The 8118-nt window shown below is 44.8% G+C and overlaps 1 pseudogene; it reads right to left on the bottom strand.

Annotated features, from left to right (window-relative positions):
- The window catches only part of LOC137984496 (metabotropic glutamate receptor 7-like), a 10919-nt pseudogene extending 7079 nt beyond the window's left edge, over positions 1-3840 (bottom strand).
- Positions 3841-8118: the final 4278 nt, after the last annotated feature.

Below are 8118 nucleotides of genomic sequence, written 5' to 3' on the forward strand. Positions count from 1 at the left end.
GCTGTGAGCTCAGAGGTGTGTTTGATCCCTGTAAAATGTACACACTAATGACGATTTTATTTTGTACTTAATGCACAAGCACAATTATTTCCATGACTGTAGTATATTGCTTTCTGGGGTTAGAAACGGGAGCTCCACTTTTAGGCTTGGCTAAATCTAGATGTTGATGTTTAAAGCCAAAAATAACCTCTTACCGAGGAATGGTACAAGATCCTTTTATGCCACAGGTGGAGTCAAAAAAGGCTATACATTGAGGAACTCGGACTTCATCTTGCCTCGTTTTAACTCCGTAAAATACGGTACATATTCCTTGAAATATATGGTCCAAGGTAACTAAAAACGAACGTGACAAAAACAGTCTGGGTGCTTTCAAAAGCAGTATAAGAAAAAGAGAACTAACAAATTTACTCTCAGATGCAGTATGTGAAAGTTGTCTATTATGTAATAGTTGAAATAGGGTTGTACTTTAGTGATTTTTAATCTGTTATGACTTTTATTAGTTATGGATTATTTGTTCATTGTCGGAATCGTGTCGGTTGAGTGACAATAGTTTAGGCTTGATCATAATATCTTTTCGAAGTGTTAAGTGATGTGTAAATTGAAAACTTGGGGTCAAATGGTTATTGACAATACAATGAGATCGGAAATCATGAGAGTGTACACGACCAATCAGAATAGGGGGAGTTGTCTGTGTAAGAGAGAGAATCTTGCAAAACGAGGGAGATATAGAAATCGCTTTAAAAAATCTTGAGTATGTTGGATAACTTTGAAGGCATTCCCAACACAAGTGGCACCTCCGACGGGACAAGTGGAATTTGTTTTCGATCGAAGAAGAGCAAGGTTCCGCGAAAATTTCTGGGATTTGTACATGCAACTGGACGTTTGTGTGCATCGCGGCTCAAACAAGAGCGAGTATCTGCTATCTGGGATCTATTCTCTACGAACTCTAAACCGCTTAATATCGGTGAGCCAAATTGTGAGATCGAAAGAAAGTGATGGAAAAGCAATTGAGGGGAAGCTTGAACGCTAGAGTTCACCCGAAAAAAGACCGCCGAATTGATGACATCGAATAACATCGACGCAATAACGAGACACGAGGACTCGTGTCTCACACGTTCAGAAATCCATCATAGACCAGGAGTTCACCCTCAGAAAATCTGCAGAAGTTGTAACAGAATGGTCCCAACAGATTGAAGGAAGCCTAAACGCGGCTGACGAAGAAGCTTTATCGGTACGCAATTTAATAGCGAAAATCGTAAGACAATCAAGCAGCAACGAAGGTGGAATCCGACAAACAGGAAATGGATTTTCAACCAGGCTAGACACGAGGAAAAACTAAAGCAAGAACGCGAACTCTTGGAGCAGCAGCTAGCCTGAGTAGCAGGCGCTTTCGCAAATTTTACACGCTTCTTTCCTCCAGGATTGACTTTCAAATCATCGTTTTGAATATGGCCGTGTGAAACCTGGACCGAATTCAAACGAGAAGGCGAGGGGAAGGGACCGAGGAGAAGGAGTGAGAAACCGCAAGCACCAAACCTGTCAACATTTTCGAAACCTCCGTTCGCCCACGGACCGAGAAAATATCGTTCCTGATTGGCTGATAAAGTGTCAGAAAAATGCGCCTGTCAGTCAAAATTTATTGCTCTTGGGAATTCATAAAAGTGTGAAGACAAACCAAAGAGGAAAGAGACGAAAATCTGGTTTCAAAAAATTTGGAAACTTCCTTGCGGTAGCTTGGATTTTCTGATGTTCTTAAATAAGAGCAGAAAGACGTAAAACCACTACTAAATGGAGGTGGTATTTTGGCGGTCCTTCCCAACGGATTTGGCAAAAAACTTCTTCTTCTTATCGGCGAATTGTGCTCGGCATTAGTAATCGCACCTTAATTTGAGAAGTTTCATCGGTGACCAGATTAAAGAAGCTGAAAGATGAGGGCTTACGGCAACCTCTCGTTGGCGGCTGGAGGATGTATCCATTGGGAAGCTCCAGCTAGTGTTCGCATCCGTAAAAGATGCGCTGCATGGACAAGGCATTTCTCAACGTGCTGAAATGACATTCTAATAACGTCCACAAAAAATTGTCGGCTATATATATTATTGTCGACCAATCGAGCACAGAAGAAACATGGACAGGAAAACGTTAACGATAAGTTGAAATCTCAATTCGATCTTGTAAATATTTTCCCAAGCGAATTAATTTTATGAGCGCCAATGTTTGCGCAAAGCGCGCTATGATTGGTTGGGAGTTCACATCAAATCCGTGCTCGTCACACATGATTGGAAATGGCAGGTTTTGAAAATGTTGTGAGGTTGATTAAAGGCGGTTCCTTCCCCCCTCGCTTGCTTTTCGCGAGCCTTTACATTCAAATGATCACTAGAAAGTCAACCTCGGTGGAAACGAGCTTTTAAAATTCACCAAACTACCTGCTACGCAGGCTAACGCAACAGCTGGACTATCAAAAGACCACAGAAGCTAGCCATCAAGTTCAAGCTGCCAAAGCTGCCTCCAAGCTACCAAAGCTTTCAATCACGAAGTTTAATGGGTTATTCGAAAACTACCTTCCTTTCTGGAACAAGTTTGAAGCAGAAATCGACTCTGCAAGTTTGACGGCCGTCGCAAAGTTCGCGTATTTGAAAGAGCTCGTGGAAACGAAAGTAAGGGCTGGCATCGACGGATTGCCGCTCAATAGCGAGGGCTATGGGAGAGCGAAGAGCATACTCAAGGGAGAATACGGCAAAACCAGTGAAATTATCAACGCCTATGTTCGAAACATTTTGGAGCTCCCCGTCCTGACAAGGTCCGATCCTTAGAGGGTGAACGCCTTTTACAAGACCTTATTGTACAACGTACAATCACTGGAAACTCTGGGCAAGTTAGAGCGAGTGAATGGGATGGCAGGGAGCGTTCTCGACAAACTTAAAGGGATTAAGGCTGATTTAGGGCGCGGAATAAGAATACGTGGAGTGATGATTAAAACGGTATATTTGGCACGTTTTGAAGCAGCAAGGATAATAAAAATGTGTTAAAATAGCATTTTAGCAGATGTTTGACCATTTTAATGTAAATTTCCGTAAAAACGAAGGATTTCTAACTAATATCCCATGTATTCCTATTAATAGGTGAAGCAGGGTAGCAAGACTGGGAATTACCTCGTCTAGTTCCAGCTCTAAAGAAATTGAGAGATATCAATTCAGTGGGGGAAGATGGCAGCAACGTTTCTAAAGCCAAGTCTCGCCTCTACCACGCAGAGGAACAAAAACCACGCACGTGTGTCTACTGTGAGAAAGGAGATCATGTTTCGTCTTCTTGCTCGCACTTGACCACTTTAGACGAAAGGAAGAGATTTCTAGCGAAAAAGGGAATGTGCTTCAATTTCACCGGAACTAAGCATCGTATGGCTGATTGCAGGAGTAGGTCAAGATGCAAGAAATGTGGCAAAAGACACCACACATCTATCTACACCCAAGGGGGTCAACGTTTGACCGTAGTGGCCACCGGTAACAAAAGAACGTGTGGTTTACCCGATTGTCAAAGTGGACGTGGAGAGAATTCTGTGTCGGGCACTCCTCGACACTGGAGCCGGGAGCTCTTACGCCTCAGCAGCACTTTTGACAAGATTCCTAAGCGCACGCGTACCCGAGAAGTTCGACGTATCAAAATGATGCTTTGGTATATACAACACGGCAGGTGGAGCTTTCGTCAATTACCGTACAAGCAGTAGATAGCAGCACAAAGTTAAAGGTCGATGTCACCAAAGTGGATCGAAACGAGTTACTTATGGTTGACACTCCAAATTATAAGAAGATCATTGAATCGTACGCTCACCTCTAGGGAGTCCATATGGACGACAGTGATTCCAAACCTCACCTGCCAGTCTACCTTATCTTAGGCGCCCGTGAATATGCGGCTATCAAAACAACAGAAAAACCTCGAATCGGTCGTCCAGGAGAACTAGTTGCGGAGAAAACTAAACTCGGGTGGACCATTGTGTCGCCAGGGAGAGAAATGGATCACGCCAACATGCTGCTCACCCAAACAAATCATGTTGATTACGAAGAACTCTGTCGATTGAATGTGTTAGGGCTAGAGGACTCTCCGGAACATGACCAGCAGGCGGTCTACCCTGAATTTCGAGAGTAACTAACGCGGAATCCGGAGGGATGGTACGAAACGTCTCTTTCGTGGAAGGGTAACCATCCACCTCTACCGAATAACAAAGCGGGAAATTTTCGAAGGCTCGTCAACCTCCGGAGCAGGCTGCAACGCATGGGTCTCACCGAAGAGTTTGGACAAATCATTGAGAAAGAGACGTCGGAGGGGATAGTGGAAGAAGCGAATGAATCCCCCCGCAAGAGAAGGAGTTTTACATTTCTCTCAAGTCTGTCGCTCGAATAGGAGCCGAATCAACGAAGTTACGTGTGGTTGATGATGCATCAGCTCGGTCCAACCCGCACGCGATCAGTCTGAATGACTGTCTACACTGCGGACCGCCTCTTGAGAACCGTCTGTGGAATGTGTTAGTGCGCATGCGCTTTCACCCCGTGCTCATTACAGGGGACCTTAAGCAAGCCTTCCTTCCGGTTCGCATCAAGAAATAAGGAAGAGACGCACTTCGGTTTCACTGGAAAGCAAACGAACACTCGGAATTAGAAACTCTAAGATTCACGCGAGCGTTGTTCGGTCTCGTGCCTTCGCCCTTCCTGCTGGAGGGAGTGATCGAGAGTCACCTCGAATCCTGGGAACCGCAAAGGCCAGAGCCAGTAGTTGAACTGCGCAGAAGTCTCTTTGTTCATGATCCCATCAGTGGAAAACCAACGGTGAAAGAGACGGAGTAGCTAAAACAGGAGGCAATCGAGGTGTTCGAGGATGCGAAGTTCACACTCCATAAGTGGCATTCCAATGCAGCTGAATTAGAAGAGAACGAGACCAAAGTGGAAGACGAAGAGTCGTTTGCCAAGCAGCAACTAAGACAACCGGGTGGAAGAGACGGCAGCCTCCTTGGACTTTCTTGGGACAAAGGGGTAGCTGTGATTAGCGTAGTCATGCCACGAGAAAACGTAATCACGTGTAAGATAGGAATCGTGCCCAAACTCGCGAAGATCTATGACCCATTGGGCCTTGCAGCACCCTTAACTCTGAAAGGTAAGCTAATTTACCGAGATGTATGCAAAGAAAAACTAGCTTGGGATGCACCGTTGTCCTCACAACTGGCTGGTCGACGGTCGTGCCCAGAGAAAGAGAGAGCTACCACCAAAGGTGACAACATCAAGAGCCTTGACACTTCAGCGGGAAGAGATAGAGGAAATCGAGTTCCACGCCTTCGGAGATGCAAGCGAAAATGGCGTGTCCGCGACCGTACATGCAGTGGTGAAGCAGAGATCAGGTGTGAACACAGAATTCGTTGCAGCGAAAGCACGACTAGCCAAACAAGGCACACGATACCACGCTTAGAGCTTGTGCCAGCCTATATGGCGACGAATCTGATCAACAATGCACGGTAGGATTTCCTGTGAAACAATCCTTTGGATGGCTAGACAGTACAGTTGCGCTTCATTGGGTCAAAGGTGGTGGAGAATAGAAGCAATTCGTTATGAACCTAGTAAGGAAGATGCAAACCCATCCTGAGATTACTTGTCGCCACGTTCTCACGCAGCAGAATCCCGCCGATCTAGGAAGTCGAGGAAGACAAGTGACCGACAACCCGTTGTGGTGGAAAGGGCCGTAGTGGTCCACAAGGAAAGAGGAGTGGTCACCAGATCTTGTGACGAGCGCTTCGAATTCTCCGGAGACAATGGCGAAAGCCAAAGCAACTCGTGATCTCTTTGCTATGACAGTAGCGGCAACTGCAACTGATGGATTATATGCACTACTTGACGAGTTCTGCTTCTGGAAAGCCATCAGGGTGTGAGCGCGGATCAAGCGGTTCTTTTTCAACGTCCGCACCAGGAAAACCAGTAGAACAACAGGACCTTTGACTACTCAAATACTACGCCAATAGCCGAGCAGCATAGTCTCCTATGCTGTACACTGTTCGACGACATATTAGCTGACCGAAATCATAAGCTGAACAGTTTATTGCCACAAAAGAATCACGAGAAATATATTCTATGAAACAATCGCCCTTTCATTTTACCTCGTGTCGAGACCAACAGGACTAATAATACTTTTGTATTTTCAATGGTCCGCCAACGCAATGCGTCGTCGCACAAGTCCCAGATTGTTTCTTAAAAATTTTTAAATATAAGGATGGAAACATTTTTTAATAATCTATTGTAATGATATTTATCTTGTTATTATAGCTTTATCAGAATCAATGATATCTTGATTTGTATTGACTGTATACTTTTACATAGTGTTATATATTATATTGCTTATACTATTGTAAAAATTACGTTATTCAGCCCTCGGTATAAATAAACTATCTATCTAGACCTGAGTTTTGTTAAACTGCTCTGGGAGAAGAGAGTATACAATACAATACAATACATACTTAATTGACCGCTCCCCATAGGGGCTTTTCAGGGCCAATGAAACACAACGAAATGACGGAACAGAACAACAACTGTTAAGAATCCCAACTGGCCGGAGGCAAACCAGTTGGCTATTTACAAGTGCAGCTGGGAAGTTGAATCAGGGACTTCCAGGATCAAATTCACCGAATGGTGAGAGCGGGTCTTGAACCCGGGATCTCCGGATCTCAAGGCAAGCGCCCTAACCACTGGGCCACACTGCCTCCTTGACAGGAAAGAGCCAGAGAAGACAAGCGTTATCAAGAGGGCCAGCTGCAACTTAGTCTTCATCCTAACACAGATGTTGTAGTGGAGTGCCGAGGCAGGATACAGGGCCACTATCCGGTGTACCTACCAGACAGGCAACAATATACAAAGAAGTTGGTGGAACATGCCTACCTTAGCACACTCCGTGGGGGAGTAGGTCTCACCATGCAGAAAATACGAGAGCGCTATTGGGTACCGCGACTGAGGAAACTAGCCAAACTTATCACCAGGACATACCACGGATGTCGAAGGTTTCAAGCCAAGGTCGACTTAAGCCCTCCACCAGGCAACCTCCCGAGAGAGCGAACCGAAGGAAAAACTCCGTTTCATGTCATTGGAGTTGATTATGCAGGCCCCATAAAGTACCGTGTGAAAGCAAAGATGGAAGGGAATTACAAAGCATATATATTACTGTACACCTGTAGTTTGGCCCTTGCCTTACACTTGGATCTGTTGCCCAGTCTAGAAACCAAAGAATTCCTGATGAGTTTCAAACGCTTTTGCGCTCGACGTGGCCGACCTGAAACATTAGGGAGTTTAAGAAACCACGACGGCTACGGAGACGAAAACGTCACTCCAAAATATAACTTTGAGCTGTTTTAAGTATTTAATGATTATTCCATCTTGTTTATATTATTCAATGTGAGTGAAGTGTCCTAAAACTGGTTTGGTACAGATGGATTTGAAGTAAAGAGTGAGACTGAAAGATTCACGGTAGTTTGTCCACGTTGTCGTCAAAACCTTAAATTTGGTCATTTCACGTAGGAGTTTTGACGAGTACGGAAGAGAAATGTTTAAAAATGCGTGCCGCACGTGCAGCATGAGCATTTTGATTCTTTTAACCAATAATATTACTGCTTTTTGTCGTTGCCGTAGCCGTCGTCGTTTCTTAAACTCCCTGTTGTACTCTGACAACGGAAAGTCATTCGTTGGGGCGGCGAAATGGATATATGTGTGTGTACGGCACATATGTTTTTCATTCAAAAAGGATCAGTCAGTAGTAGTTCACCGCTACTGGCTAGTGACTACATCGTTGGATTTCCGGCCTTTTTCATACACACAAAAGTATAATTAATTAGCTGGTAGCCTCTGAATCACCTTTGGGTGATCCGATGTAGTCCTGTTCCTGAATGTTAAACATTGCCGGGGAACCCCGTGGCTAGCAGGGTTGTCGTGATGGTGCAGTGGTTAGCACGCCCGACTAGTAACCAGGGGAACGCGGGTTCGATTCCCACTCACGGCACATATGTTTTTCAAAAAGGATCAGTCAGTAGTAGTTCACTGCTACTGGCTAGTGACTACTTCGTTGGATTTCCGGCCTTCTTCATACAGACATATATAA

This window comes from Montipora foliosa, chromosome 14 (assembly GCF_036669935.1).
Source record: "Montipora foliosa isolate CH-2021 chromosome 14, ASM3666993v2, whole genome shotgun sequence".
NCBI classification, from domain to species: Eukaryota; Metazoa; Cnidaria; class Anthozoa; order Scleractinia; family Acroporidae; genus Montipora; species Montipora foliosa.